This window comes from Heptranchias perlo, unplaced genomic scaffold (genome assembly GCF_035084215.1).
Source record: "Heptranchias perlo isolate sHepPer1 unplaced genomic scaffold, sHepPer1.hap1 HAP1_SCAFFOLD_64, whole genome shotgun sequence".
Lineage (NCBI taxonomy): Eukaryota > Metazoa > Chordata > Chondrichthyes > Hexanchiformes > Hexanchidae > Heptranchias > Heptranchias perlo.
In genome coordinates this window covers 1,240,533-1,256,665 of record NW_027139666.1, presented here as the reverse complement: position 1 = coordinate 1,256,665, position 16,133 = coordinate 1,240,533, and the positions used below count along the sequence as shown (strand labels likewise).

Sequence of the window (16,133 nt, the reverse complement as noted above, 5' to 3'; positions counted from 1 at the left end):
GCAAAACAGCAGGGGAGTTCTCCCTGGTGTCCTGGGCAATGTTTATCCCTCAACCAACATTGCTAATACCGATTTTCTGGTCATTTATCCTCACTGCAGTTTGAGGGAGATTGCTGTGTGCAAATTGGCTGGAGTCATTTTCCTACACTACCACAGTCACTACACTTCTATTTGTGCTTCTTTGATTGGAAAGCGTTTTGGGACGTCCTGGGATCTTTCAAGGCGCTATATAAAGGCAAGTTCATTCCTTCTTTCAGACCCTCCATGAAAGCCACCTCTTGCTTCATGCTTTTGTCATTCCCTTAATATCTCCTTCTTTGGCTGGGGGTCCATTGTTGTCTGATTATACCTCAGTAAATCCGCTTAGGATATTTATCTATGTTAAATCCGCTATATAAATACAAGTAGTTATTGTTATATTTTATCATCCTCCACTCACTTCATCCCACCATTGTTGGCCGTTCCTCAGACATCTACTCTCGAAAACCAACCTTAACCCCTCCGTCCCTCCATTTACTTCTCCTTTTTCACCCTGCTTAAACCCACTCATTGACCAAGGTTTCCGCCAGTCCTCATGATACCTTCTTATTTCTTTAGTGCCCGTTTTTACCCACTCCTCCGTGAAGCCCCTTGGGAATGTTTATTATATTAAAGGCGGTCTGTGAATTCAAGTTGTTGTTGACTTTCATTGGGATGTGTTCATTAGTTGTCCACTGTATGAGCAAAAATAATTTCTGGGCTAACATTCTTGTACCAGAAAGAGATTTATATAATAGGTGGACTTGTTGAGATAAATTAACATTGGCAACTACTCATGATCACTGTTATGTTTGAGCAACATAACTCGGTTTATCTACAGACATCACATTGAAATAGAGGGCATTCTGGAGCGTGGATAAGGCTGAAGGCACGGCTGCCAAAAGTGGGGCAGATGGACTGCGGAGGTAGCCTTTAGCAAGTCCTCTATCTAAGATGAGACCAGTTACAATGAATGGGATGAATGTTTGTTATTTATTTGTGTTTTTTTCTCTTTGGTTATGTCCCGTTTTACCGCTCTATCGGGCTGAAGACGAGGATGAAGCTTTAGTATTTTTTCTCTTTGGTTAAAGCCCGTAGTTCCAGAGGACAGTCTGAAGTTTCGACGCCCCATTATAGAAACAACATTAAACCCACAAAGAGCACAATGTAGATTCTCTCGAACGAGGCCAGGGAAGGGAAACTATATGAGGAAAGATTTGAAATACTGGGATTATTTCCACAGAAATAGACAGGAAATTTAAATTTTAAATATGAAGGTGTTTGTTAGAGTAATAGAGAATTCGTGTACCCTCTGGTTGTGAGGATCAATGATAGAGTAATAGAGAATTAATGTACCCTCTGGTTGTGAGGATCAGTGATAGAGTAATAGAGAATTACTGTATCCTCTGGTTGTGAGGATCAGTGATAGAGTAATAGAGAATTACTGTATCCTCTGGTTGTGAGGATCAGTGACAAGGGGGTCATCAATTTCAGCTCATCGTGGAAGAGTTTAAGTGTAAATTCTTCACGCAGAGATTTTTTGGAGCATGGAATGTTTTACCAAAAGGAATGGAAAGGGCAGAAAAGGGACAATTGCAACTTTAACCATTGCCTCGTTTAAGAGAAAATTGAATTCGTATTTGAAATTGATGAAGATAAAGGTCATTTGGAAAATATTTGCCATGGCATACGTTTTTAATTGCTTGAATGATCAGAGAGGCCGATGTGCTGCCCCATATCTAACAATACGGTACTGCAACTCAGGGATATAACTAAAGTTCCCCCTTGTAATCTGAACCGGATATTCATGTTTCTGCACTGTCCAATATCTAATAATACGATACTATAACCGAAGGATCGAACAATTGTTCCCCCTTCTAATTGGAACTGGATATTCGTGTGCCTGCATTGCGCAATATCTAATAATACGATAGTGTAACCCAAGGATCTGACAATATTTCACTGGATAATCTGAACTGAATATTCATGTTTATTAACTGCCCCGTATCTATCGTTACTACACTTTACTCGAGGGATGCATCAATGTTTCCCGTTTTAAATTCAACTGCATATTCTTGTTTCTGGGCTGCCCTTTATCGAAAAATAAGTCAGTGTAAACCAGGGATGTGAGAATAATTTCCCTTTGTATCTGAACAGTGTATTTATTTTTCCGCACTGTCCAATATCAATCAATACGACAGTGTAACACAGGATGTAACAATAGTTCCCCCCTGATAATCGGAACTGGATATAATTGTTTCTGCTCTATCCAATATCGAACAATGTAATAGTGTAACCCCGAGATGTAATAACAGTTCACCCTTAAAATCTGGACTAGATATTCGTGTTTCTGCCACATGTCTCACCAATCTTTCAATATTCGGACACAGGAAACATTTGTTAAGATGAAGCTGATCCCAATCGATAAACTGCTTCATTTCATACCAAGCAAACTCACAAACCAATCGGTATTATCGGCTGCACCAATTCAATCAGTTCGGCTTGACTGTAGCTGTCAATATAAAATCAAGTATATGCAGCACTTCTCCTCATCAGCGGGTCGTTTTGATTGACCTCAACAAAATATCTTCTGACACAAAGATTGGTGGCATTGTAAGCAGTGTAGATGAAAACATAAAATTACAAAGCGATATTGATAGATTAGGTGGATGGACAAAACTGTGGCAAATGGAATTCAATGTAGACAAATGTGAGGTCATCCACTTTGGATCAAATAAGAATAGAACAGGGTACTTTCTAAATGGTAAAAAGTTAAAAACAGTGGATGTCCAAAGGGACTTTGGGGTTCAGGTACATAGATCATTGAAGTGTCATGAACAGGTGCAGAAAATAACCAAGAAGGCAAATGGAATGTTGGCCTTTATATCTAGACGACGAGAGGACAAGGGGGCAGAAGGTATGCTGCAGCTATACAAAACCCTGGTTAGACCGCACCTGGAGTACTGTGAGCAGTTCTGGGCACCGCACCTTCGGAAGGACATATTGGCCTTGGAGGGAGTGCAGCGTAGATTTACTAGAATGATACCCGGACTTCAAGTGTTAAGTTACGAGGAGAGGTTACACATATTGGGGTTGTTTTCTCCAGAGTTTCGAAGGTTAAGGGGTGATCTGATCAAAGTTTATAAGACATGAAGGGGAAAGGATAGGGTGGATAGAGAGAAACTATTTCCGCTGGTTGGGGATTTTAGGAGTAGGGGGCACAGTGTAAAAATTAGAGCCAGACCTTTCAGGAGCGAGATTAGAAAACATTTCTGCACACAAAGGGTTGTAGATGTATGGAACTCTCTTCCGCAAACGGCAATTGATACCAGCTGAATTGCTAAATTTAAATGTGAGATAGATAGCTTTTTGGCAACGAAAGGTATTAAGGGATATGGGCCAAAGGTAGGTATATGGAGTTAGATTACAGATCAGCCATGATCTTATGAAATGGCGGAGCAGGCACGAGGGGCTGAATGGCTTACTCCTGTTCCTATGTTCCTATGTTCCTTCTGTTATCCAACCTTCTGAGTCTGTGAAAGCTTATCCCTCCCCGAAGATCACTCTGGTCCTGATAATTCTGTGCAGTACCTACTTTTTTGGACCAGGTGACCTCCACCTCAGCCAGAAACAGGTCCTGCTCTCGCTTGAAGGAATTCAGCGAATCGACGTCCACTTCACGAGCCGGGAGTCTGTTCCAGAGGTTCATTATTCTCCAGTAAAAGAATCACTTCCTGAAATCTAACCTCGATCTTGCTTTGTACAGCTTATCATTGTGATCTCTGGTCCTCACGAACCTATTTAGTTGGCACGAACTGTCTACTCGAGCACAATATGTTCCCTTCATCATCTTATACACCTCGATCAAATCACCCCTAAGTCCACACTTCCCTGAAGTGTAGATTCCCAGCTCTTTTAGCCTATCTTGACAAGTAAGATACTTCAAACTGGGAATTAATCTAGTAGCCCTCCTCTGCACCATTTCCAAAGCCTCAATATCACTCACCATGTGAGGAGACCAAAACTGGACAAATTATTCAAACTGAGGCCTGACCAAGGTCTTGTCCAACGACAAAATAATAGGTGTTGTTTTATAATCAATTGGAGTTCAATGTGCGAAAGTGTGAGGTCATCCACGTTGGAACTAAGAAAATATATCAGGGTATTTTCTAAATGGCGAGAAGCTAGGAACTGTGGATGAGCAGAGAGATTTTGTGGTACTAGTCCAGGAATCAATAAAAGCTAGTGGAGGGGGGCAACAAAAAATAATTTAAAAGGCTAATGGAATGTTGACCTTTATCTCAAGGGGACTGGAATACAAGGGGGTGGAAGTTATGTCACAGCTGGACAGAGCTCGAGTGAAACCCCATCTGGAGACTGCATTCAGTAATGGGCACCGAAACTCAGGAAGGATACATTGGCCTTGGAGGGGGAGCGGGGCAAATTCACTCGAATGATACCGTGACTCAAACGATTAAATGATGAGGTTGCATAAGCGATTTTGTATTGCCTTTAATATAGAATAATAAGTGGAGATCTAATTGAGATGTTGAAGATGATTAATGGATGTAATAGGGTACATAGACATGCATTACTTCCTCAGGGCGGGGGATTCCAGAACAAGGGGGTATAACCTTAAAATTAGAACTAGACTGCTCAGAGTGATGTGAGGAAACACTTCTTCACAAGAAAGGTCGTGGAAATCCCGAACGCTGTTGACGATGGAGGTCAATTGAAACTATCAGAGCTGAGATTTATAGAATTTTGTTAGGCAGGGGTATTCAGAGTTTTGGAACCAATGTCGGTCGATGGAGTTAAGATACAGATCAGCCATGATGTAATTGAATGGCGGAACAGGCCCGTGCGGCTGAATGGCCCAATCTGGTTCCTATGCCCTACAAATAGACCCCAGCTCCCTATTCTCTTTACCTATCACATCACCGCACTGCTCATATGTGCCGCGATGTGATAGGTAAAGAGAATAGGGAGCTGGTGTATAAATTGAGCTCAATGCTCTATTTAGAACCAGTCAGGAGCCCAATCCTCCAACACATCAAGATCCACCTGAAACAGTCGAGAATCGTCTACAGGCCTGACACTCGTACAAATCTGAGTATCATCTGCAAATCGTGCCCCCAACACCTACATCTAAATCATTAATAAAAATAGCAAAGAGCGATGGTCCTAACACCGACACCTGCGGGACATCACTGGTGACCGGTCTCCAATCAGATCCAAATCCATCTATAACTATTTTCAGCCTATGTTCTTCCAGCTAGCTCTCAATCCAGAGTTACCCACCCACTTGCCAGTGGATACAGTTTCTCCTTAATTGCTCTACCAAAACGCCTTATTATTTTGAATACCTCTATTAGGTCTCCCCTTAACCTTCACTGCTCGAAGGAGAACAATCCTAGATTCTTCAATCTCTCCAAATAATTGAAGTCCCTCATCCCTGGTATCATCCCAGTAAACCTCCTCTGTACCCTCTCCAATACCTTGACATCCTCCCTAAAGTGTGGTGCCAAGAATTGTTCACAATACTCCAGCTGATGGCTTTCCAGTGATTTGTAAAAGTTCAACGTGACTTCCTTGTTTTTGTGTTCCATGTCCCTATTTACAAAGCCCATTGTCACATTCGCTTTCTAAACCGCCTTATCAACTTGCCCTGTCACCTTCAAATAGTTGTAAATGTGCACCCCCAGATCCCTCTGCTCTTGCACCCCATCAAAATAGTACCATTTGGATTCTACTGCTTCTACATGTGGTTCCTCCTAAAGTGAATCAATTCACACTTATCCGCATTAAATTGCAACTGCCAAGTGTCTTCCCATTTCATCAGTCTGTCGATGTCCTCCTGATGTCTGCTACTATCCTGATCACTATTTATGTTTCAAATTTTGAATAGAATTGTGAAAACATCCTCTTGGACTCGCCCCACCTTTAAACACAAGGACAGGCAAGACTTTCGTCACCTCGAGAAAAACTAAAAGCTCGGCACAGGATAGCATTCAATGGAAGAGCGCACGCTCCTTATCAATGGTTCCGAACCCAGGGCTGGATTGCGGGCCCAGTGAGAGATTATTCCATTTTGTCAAGAGTTTAGACTACGCGGAGGTCGGAATAGGCTGGATGTTTGGCGGTTCTTCTTTTCCCAGTGAGTAGTGAGCCTCTGGATTGCGTTGCTGGCTGGTGTGGTGGGTGCTGACTCTCTGTCTGCCTTCTCCAGGAAGCTTGACCCGTTTTTGGCTGGGGCAGAGGTCACAACATATAAAAGGTAAGAGGATTTAGAGTTAACCTAGGTACAATCTATGTGATCTCATGGGCAGGCTTCGATTACCTGAAGGGGTCGGGGCGGGGGGTGGGAATTTTCCAGTGTATTCTATCCCTTAACGGCCCTGGATTTTTCTCAGGACCTTTGCCTCTCCCAGGAGATTCCATGGCTGCGGGCGGGGGGAGGAGGAGTAAGTGTCAATAATGATGCTCCAGCCACCACCAGTGAGGGGCAGGCTTGATGGACCAGCTCGTCTTTTACTGCCCGTCATATCCGTTTGTTCGTCCACATCCCCCGCTCGTCAAGGTGTTTTCAATGAAGCGATCTTCACACACACCCACAACTGGGGCATGTCCTGCGTCTGTCTTTAGTGAAACGGGAATCAATGTCTTTGCGTCTCACGTTATTCTCCTCTGAAGCTCAAGGGCTCGAAATATTATTGCAGGCCTCTGCTACAATGTGCCTGAGAATTTCTAGTCCCGTCCAACCTTCCGCTACGTGACTACGTGGCTGTTGTCCGCTTGGAGCACAAGAGGAGATGATTTTAAACCGAGTAAATCATTGAGTGGTCCTAAGACAGTAAGCACCCAGTCCTTCTACCCTTGGTTATAGGTCTATTGGATTCGGGATTGTAGCTCTGTGGTATCGCGCCTGCTTTGCGTGTAAATATTTCTGGGTTAAATATCTAACACCTCTACCATTTATTTTAACCAGAATATCCCACAGAAAGACGAATCGTGCTTTCAGAGGGAAGCGAGTTCCAACTTCTGAGACAAACATTCAATTGTCCCGAAGCAGGACTTTATCTCACGGTCCCCTCAGCAGCTCAGCTCACAACAGCCGCCGACTGACCAGAATTCAAAACGTAAAGTGTTTGGGCATCGACCCTGAGACCTCATACACGCGAAGCATGCGGTTTATCATCTGAGCTACATCACCAGATAATAACGACCTCTAACCAAGTGTAAAAGGACTGAGTCTCTCACTTTCCTAAGGCCACCCGAGGATTTACTGTGCTGAAAAGCATTTCCTCTTTTAAGCATAGGAGATACCTGAGGTATGCGGACCTAATAGTAGTTTCTTAATTCCAGATTTTACGAATTAATTCAATTTTTAATTAATTGAAATGTAATTCCCCAGCTGCAGTGGCGGGATTTGAAGTCATGATTCCTAATTATTAATCTAGGACCTCTGGATTACCGCACCCGCTCGATTCCTCGTCCACTCTGCTGCCGTGCCCGCTGGATGAACAGAAGAAACCAGGTCTCGTTACTCAGAGAAATGAGAAACGGAGCGCTGCGAAGAAACTCTGGGAGAGAGGTGAGTCTCCTCGGGCTGTGCCGACCATGATTTCTGTTTCAGGTCGCCGTTCTTCGAATGGCTCGCTGGACATTGCACCGTCAGATATTCCGATCAGTCGGCGGCTGCTGTGAACTGAGCAGACCATGTCGATGCAATCCTGCTCAGCGGAAATTGAATGTTTGTGGAGCCTCCGAGGTTCGAATTCGCGGCTCACCGTAATCAAGATTCGCCTTTCTGTGGGTAATTCTTGTGAAAAAATAGCTTTGGAGATGCTGGGGATTGAACCCAGGACCTCATACATGCAAAGCACGCGCTCTACAACTGAGCTACATCCCCAGATAGAAAGGAACGCCAACGAAGAACTGATCTCCTTCATTTTATGAGGCCACATAAAATGAAGGAGATCCTTTTCTGCTCAAACCAGACAATTAAACAGGAAGTTTGCGGACCTGATATAATTATGGGTGAACAGAAGAAACCAGGCCTCGGCACTCAGAACAATGAGAAAAGGGGCGTTGAGAAGAAATGCTGGGAGAGGGGGAGCGACTCCCTTAGCTGTGCTGTAACCATCCTTCCGATATCAGGGCACATTTTTCGAACGCTGCCGTTATCAGTCACTTTGCTTAAGGTTGGACGGGACTAGAAATCCTCAGGCACATTGTGGCAGAGGGCGGCAAGGCTATTTCGAGTCCCTGAGCTTCAGAGGAGGGTAAGGTGTGACACAGACAGCATTGAGTGTAATTTCACTACGGACGGATGCAGGACTTGCCCCAGGTGTGATTTTGTGTTCAAAGATAACTTCACTGAAAACAGCTTGGCGATCTAGGGCTACAGACGGACATGATGGTCACGAAAAGACCAGTTGGTTCATCAATCCTGCCCCACATGCCTGGAGCATCGTGACTGGACACTTCCTACCTACACCACCCGCCCCTCCCACCGGAAACTTGTAATCTCCTGGGAGCGGCGACAAACTAGAAACAAATCCAGCGCAATAAGGAGGGGACATTCTGGGAAATTCCTCCCCGAATCCTTCAGGCGATCGAATCAAGTCCAGTGGATCGCACTGACCATGTGTAGGTTAACTGTAAAACCACTCACCTTCTAGATGATGCGATCTCTGCCTCAGTCAAGAACTGGTCCAGATCCATCCAGAAGGCAAAGAGAGAGTCAGCACCCACCACACCAGCCAGCAATGCATTCCAGAGACTCAGTACTCTCTGGGAAAAGAAGAACCGCCTTACATCCAGCCTATTCCGACCTCTGTGTAGTCTGAACGCCTGTCCGCTGCTCCTCCCCGATCTATGAAACTGGGAAGAATCAATTTCTTCAATCAGAGGGTGGTGAAACTCTGGAATTCTCTACCACAGAAGTCTGTGGAGGCCAAATCACTGAATATATTTAAGAAAGACAGATTTCTACACACAGAAGGCATCAAAGCGTATGGAGAGAGAGCGGGAATATGGTATTGAGATAGAGGATCAGCCATGATCATATATAATGGCGGAGCAGGCTCGGAGAGCGGAAAGGCGGAGTCGTGATCCTATTTTCTCTGTTATTATCACTGTGCACGCGATCGAGTCCTGGGTTGGGAGCCATTTCAAAGGCGCGTGCGTGCTTCCATTGCATTGCATCGTGTGCAGAGCGTTCGGTTTTTCTCCAGGTCAAGGAACGTTTGCCTGTCTTTATGTGCGAAGGTGAGGTGAGGACAAGGGGGTCTTTTCAAAATATAAAGCGTTTGGAGACGCCGGGGATTGAACCCGGGACCGCATACATGCAAAGCATGCGCTCGACCACTGAGCGACATCCCTCACGGCAAAGTTTCCTCCACTTCAGAGTAAAAACTTGGCTTTCCGCTCTGTCTCTCAAGGACAAGGAGGTGCCCACTCGTTCCACGTGCTCACAATGTTCAACCTCTGCTTCAGTTCACGGGGTTTCTACTCCTCTTGACTTTGAACTTTTCAAAAAAAAAGTCAGCGGAAAGAAAAAAGATAAAATTGCCAGTAGTCAGTGACGAGGCTAACATCCAACCTCTGAATCATAAAGTGAGATGGATGAATGACACAGTGTCAAACAAGAGATGTGACTGCTCGCTCGACATTGCACTGTCACACATTCCAGTCAGCCGGCGGCTGCGATGAGCTGAGCTCCTGAGGGGACCGTGAGATGAAGTCCTGCTCCGGGAAAATTTAATGCTTGTGGAGCCTCAGAAGTTGGAAATCGCTGCGCTCAGAAAGCGATATTCGCTTTCCGTGAGTCATTCTGGTGAAAAAAACATTTTTGGAGATGCTGGGGATTGAACCCAGAGCCCTCACAAATGCGATCTCCCACTGAGCAACATCCCCAAATAAAGGCAACAGTTACCCAAGGAAAGAAGAACTGGTTGTTTGCATTTTATGAGGCCACCCAAGGTGGGTCTGCCAGGTGATCGATGATTTCCAGTTCCACAGATTGGGGAGGAGCAGGGAACAAGCGTTCAGACCACACAGAGGGAAGAATAGTCTGGATATTCGGCAGTTCATCATTTCCCAGGGAGTTGTCGAGTCAGTGGACTGCATTGCAACGTGGTTTGGTGGATGGTGACTCTCTGTATACTGGGCATCAAATCATCAAGTTTTCTGCTCCAACCAGATAATTAAACATGAAGAATGTGGACCTGATACAACTGTGGGTGAACGGAAGAAACCAGGCCTCGGAACTTAGTCGAATGAGAAAGCGGGAGTTAAGAAGAATGGCCGGGAAAGTGGGGAGAGACTCTTTGAACTGTGCTGTAACTATCCTTCCTATTTCAGGGCGCATTTTTCGAACGCTCCCGTTATCAGTCACTTTGCTTACGGTTAGACGGGACTAGAAATGCTCAGGCACGTTGTAGCAGAGGCCGGCAAGAATATTTCGAGTCCTCCAGCTTCCGAGGAGGGCAAGGTGAGGCATGGAGAGCATTGAATCTCATTTCACTATAAAGGGCCAGGTGTGCGTTTGTGTTTAAAGATCAATTCACAAAAAACACCTTGACGATCTGAGGTTACTGACGGACATGATGGTCAGGAAAAGACCAGGTGGTTCATCAATCCTGTCCCACATGCCCGGAGCATCGTGACTGGACACTTCCTACCGACACCATCCGCCCCACCCACCGGAAACATGTAATCTCCTGGGAGCGGTGACATACCAGAAAAAAAATACAGGGCCAATTTCTGGAAAATTCCTCCCCCACATCTTCAGGCGATCGAAACCAGTCCAGGACATGACATTAAACATGTGTAGGTTAACTCACCTTCCATATGATGCAATATCTGTCCCAGACAAAAAAAACAATCCCGATCCGTCGAGAAGGCAGAGAAAGACTCAGTGTCCACTACATCAGCCGGCAATGCATTCCAGAGGCTCACTACTCTCTGGGAAATGAAGAACCGCCTAACATCCGGCCTATTCTTACCTCTGTGTAGTCTAAACGCATTTCCGCTGAATTCCAGCCTCTGAATCATAAAGTGAGTTGTATGAATGACAGAGCGTCAAACAGGAACGACAACTGGGATTGCTCGTTCGACATTGCACCGTCACACATTCCGGTCAGTCGGGGGCTGCAATGAGCTGAGCTCTTGAGGGGGCCGTGAGACGAAGTCCTGCTCCAGGCCAAATTAATGCTGTGGAGTCTCAGAAGATTCATCTTTCCGTGGGAGAGGGGGAAGAGGCTCCTTGGTGTAAGATGATGCATTTTCAGCATATAGAGCGTACATTTAGATAAGGAGTTTTCAAAATATTAACCATAGAAACCAATCACGTTTACACAAGGCATCTTAATACATAAAGAGCACCCGCTTTTAAACATAAGACCGCTGGGAATCGGAGGATAGTCGCTGAGGATCATGAAATGGCCGAGTTAAAACTTACCGAGAATGCAGAAGTTCAGACTGAGCGAGGTGATGCTGGAAACTGTTTACATTGCAGGGTTCAAGCATTTAGCAGAAGATAATCGGCGAAATTGAGAAAGTGTGGAGATTAAATAGAGAATGTGTTGAGAATATGTTGAGAATGTGTTGAGACTGTGTTTAGAATATGTAAAGAATATTCAGAGAATGTGTTGAGAATATCTAGACGTTGGGCATGTTGAGATATAGCGGTCTTAGGTCCGCACATATCATGAGCAGTTCTGATGGGGGTGGGGGGTGGGGGGGGGTCAAGGAAAGTGATTAACAAAAAAAGATAAAGGAGAGTTTGCATGAAATGAACGGTATAAACAATCCTAGTTCGACATTTGAATTTATAGAAGGACAGGACGGCGAGAGAGAGAGAGAGAGAGACGGATAAGCAGCCACCCAAGGGTTACAGCTTCTTTCCAATGCAAGACTGAAGGTTAGTATCGTGCCCTTCGTAGTAATACGATGGCCTTAAACATTGTGTTTGTTGATACTTGCATATATTCAATAAAGGATTAATCGCAATCTATTGGTGTCGAGTCTGAATCGATCTTATAAACTGGCGACTGCGGCGTCGGACCTTGGCATGAGATAATGTGGATTGAATGAAACTAAATGCCTCGGAAGGACAAGGTGCTGAACCCAGTCCGTTAAGGCAGGAAAACCGTTTCGGCGGGAGTATGAGTTTTTCCCTCCAATACTAACAGTAACCATGGGGACTATCATGGAAGATTTTTGAAAGAATCTGAGCATCGTGATGGGCAGAGAAGTCTGTTAACAATTGTCCAGGAGGTAACAGGTTTGGTTGAGACACAGAGTGTGAGCTTGAGACATTGACTCAGTACACAATGGGGTTAAGTAGCGAACAACAGAAATTGAAAATTAATTTTGGAGAAAACAGTATAAATTAGTTTATCACATAATAAAGAAGGAGAGAGGGGACGATCCAATCCCTTTTGTAGTTACAAGCTACAAAAGTTCTTTTGTTTGCAGCGCACTGTTTCTTTAAAAGCCTGTGTGAATGTTTCGGTGCCACTGTCTGTGGCGAAACCCTTTTTTTCAACATGCAGTGTAAGAATGGGACAAAGATTTTGTTAAGATGCGAAGGGTAACTTTTCTTCAATTACATTTTTAAGCTCAATTGGAAAGGCGACTGAAGAAACAACAAAAAGAAAGATAAAGTAAATTATTGGGTTTTTGTAAGCAGGTGTTTCCTATAATATTATCCTTTTTATTGTGTTAAGTTTAAGATATTGCTGAACTAATTTGGAGATACTGAGATTAACTAATCTATTAAATTATGAAAACCAGATTTTATTGGTGCCACGGTGAAATTCTGATTATTGTAAATTATGTGAGAGTCTTTCGTTCCAGACATGAGATTATCACATTAAAAGCAATTGGCATTTTTGAATTTCTGACAAATGCCAAGGTGTTAATTATTTAAGGTGGATAAGGAGTTAGTATTGAGTGTAATTAGTAGGCACAAGGGCAGGTGCAACCCACTCTCTTTGAAAAGAGATGTATGAACGAAAATGTTGTCTTCCCTGTCAGGAATATGTTTCAAGTTAATGGTGATGCTTGTAACGATTTCGGCTTGTTTTAGCAGATTTTTAATTCCTAAGGAAAAAAAATTGGTAAAAGAAGTCTGTGCTTTCACGGCTCATGTATTGGAAATTGGAAGTCAAAAATAAGCTAACATTTATTTTCCAGAATTTAATTGTGTTAGGAAACCTTGTGCAAGTCATTATTGCTTAATGGCACAAATATATGGTTGGGGGTCGGGGGAGAAGTAAAATGGAATTTGATTCTTTTTCATTCAGCTCAGTTTCTTTCAGTTGATTTGAAAGCAGCGTGACGCAAGCTGCGTGAGTCGGGTGATATCTGGTTCCGCCTTCTTTTCACTGCAGAGAAGTTAATCACTTCCACAGGCAGCTGATTCAGATTTTTTTCTGGTATCAGATTAACTCTGCCGAAATATTCACGGAGCAGCAACTTTTATATTGCAGAATGTAAACATATATCAGGCATGTTTAAGTTTCTTAATTTGCAGAGATATTTCCCCACGTTGATGGAAGGAAATCAGGAATTGACAAATGCATGTTATGCAATTCACCTCTTGAGTTCTCAAGAACAACCACAGTGGATTTTCTGTTTTCTTCATTTAAAACAGGTGAACATGGTTTTCGGAACCGAATGTGTGTTGATGGTGCAGGATTACCGAGAGTAGTTCTTTGACAAAGAAGTGGCCTCACAGAGTTGCGGAGCCACCTTAGCTGGAAAAACATAGGTGCAGGAGGAGATCCAGAAGTGTTAAGAATTTAAGACCTCATCGGCAGACATCGGCAGATATCGAATGTCACAACGTTGTGACGATTTGATGCAAAACTTTTCCTCTTAAAGGTTCGGATTTAACCCATTCAGAGTGTTCGAGGGGGTGGAGATATTAGAGTTATCTCCAAAAGTAATTGCATGCCCTGTCGTACTACAACCATCCTCCATGTTTCAGGTGCCCGTTTTACGAACGCTGCCCTTATCAGTCAGGAAGCAGTCAGTTGGACGGGATTAGAAATGCTCAGGCTCATTGTAGCAGAAGCCTTCAAGAATATTTTGAGTGCTTGAATTTCAGAAGAGGGCAACATGAGACGAAGAGAGAACTGGGTCTCATTTCACTAAAGACGGACTGAGGACATGCCCCAAATACGGGTTAGTGTTTCAAGATCGTTTCACTGAAAGCATCTTGACGAGATGGGGTTAGTGGCCGTTGAAGCGGCGCGTGCGCTCTTCTATTGAATTGTATCCTATGCGGAGCATTAGATTTTTCTCGAGGTAAAGAAAGACTTGCCTGTCCTTGTGTGTAAAGGCGAGGCGAGTCGAAGAGGATCTTTCCAAAATTCGAAACATCAGTGAATGCAGATGGCCGGAATGGAACACAAGCCTGCGCACATGCGCTTTACCACTGAACTACAGTCACAGTCAAAAGTGAGCTCCAACTGAAGTTAACAAGCGTGTATTTCTCCTTTGTCTCTCCCAGACAAGCAACTCTCACAGCTGCTGGTTGGAGACATAAGAAGCTCAAAATACTCTCCAGCGAAGCATTGGTGGTTCAGTCGTTGACTTCTTGTTTCACACACGAGTGACGCGGGTTCATTTCCCGGCCGATGCAGCTTGAATCTTATTTTAGATCGACAATTGGCCAACATCACTCAACCCCGCTCATAGCTGAAATTCACAGTTTATTTCGGGCTGCCTGTAGTGACCCCACTATTCCCGGCAAGAATGGAGATGATTGGTTAATTCCCCTGCCAATCATTACTGTAAGTCATTGGCATTGATTTTACGCACATAATTTGGATTGTGTAACTATCCTCCCCACATCGCATTTTACAAACATACAAACATATGAACAATGTCAGACAGGAAAAGACCCTCTGGTCGATCCAGCCCGTCTCATGCAATTATCATACTTTGTGATTCACACTATTTCCAATCTCCACTCCACCCAAAACCATGCGATCTCCTGCAGCATGGGGAAAAAAACTCATGCCAATTGGGGAGAATGTGAGAATTTATTTACTGACCACTTTCGGAGATCGAAACTAGACCAGGAGATCATTCTGGCCTTGATCATTTTATGCATTGCCTCCCTTTTGCATGGGCTGATCTCCAACCCTGGCAGAAAAAGATCCAGCACTCGCTTGAAATATTGCTGAAGAAATGGTAAATTTATATTATGTAACTATCCTCCACTCACTGCATTTTGCTGGAGATATAATCAATTTGTATTATTTAACTATTCTCGACTCGTTGCATTTTGCTGGACAAATAATCAGTTTTATGTTATAACTATCCTCCACTCACTGCATTTTACTGGAGAAATAATCAATTTATATTATGTAACTTTCCTCCACTCACAGAACCTTGCTGCAGAAATAATCCTGCTTTGACTGGGAGACATTGCTGTAGTTTCGGTCATGAGATCTTTTTGCTGTCGTGCGTAGGGACGCTGTTCAAATAGCATGTCTGCTGTAGTGCTTGGTGCTTGCAGCGTAAATGAACTGGTTCTCCAGTCGTGTGTATGTGTTGTACCAAGGGAAGCCCAGAGTGTGCCGCTCTGGCAGCAAACCCGGGCACGGGGCGGCCCCCTGCAAAGCAGTGATCTGCTGCATGGAGAGCCACCAGACAATGGAGTGTCAGGAGGCCAATTGCTGCAACATTTGCGGAGAGGAACTGACGCCAAAGGTGGGACCGGCAGCAAGAGGCGCTTAGAGTCCTGAACGGACAACAGCGGCTGCTCCTCGACTGAGGAAAAGAAAAAAGGGGGAAGACCCCATCTTCATCAAAGGTAGCGGCAAAACGTAACAGTGAGAAGTGACACAGACAGCGCGCTCCAGCTCCAGGGACTCGGGAGCAGAAATATCTCGCTCTGGGGCACCGGGAGAAGTGACACAGGCAGCCCGCTCCAGCTATAGGGATTCGGAAGCAGTAACACCCCGCTCTGAGGCGCCGGGAGAAGCGACACGGAGAACGAACAACCAGCGATAGCCTTGGAGCCGGAGCCGGTCCTGGATCTCACGGTGAAATCGCCCCACGAGACCCCGCTGATGACCCCCGAGCGCAGA

General features: G+C 44.4%; 1 non-coding gene across 1 annotated transcript; it reads right to left on the bottom strand.

Moving 5' to 3' along the window:
- Positions 1–7,858: 7,858 nt before the first annotated feature.
- Positions 7,859–7,930, bottom strand: trnaa-ugc (transfer RNA alanine (anticodon UGC)). The gene has a single exon. It is a non-coding gene; the product is annotated as a tRNA-Ala (tRNA).
- Positions 7,931–16,133: the final 8,203 nt, after the last annotated feature.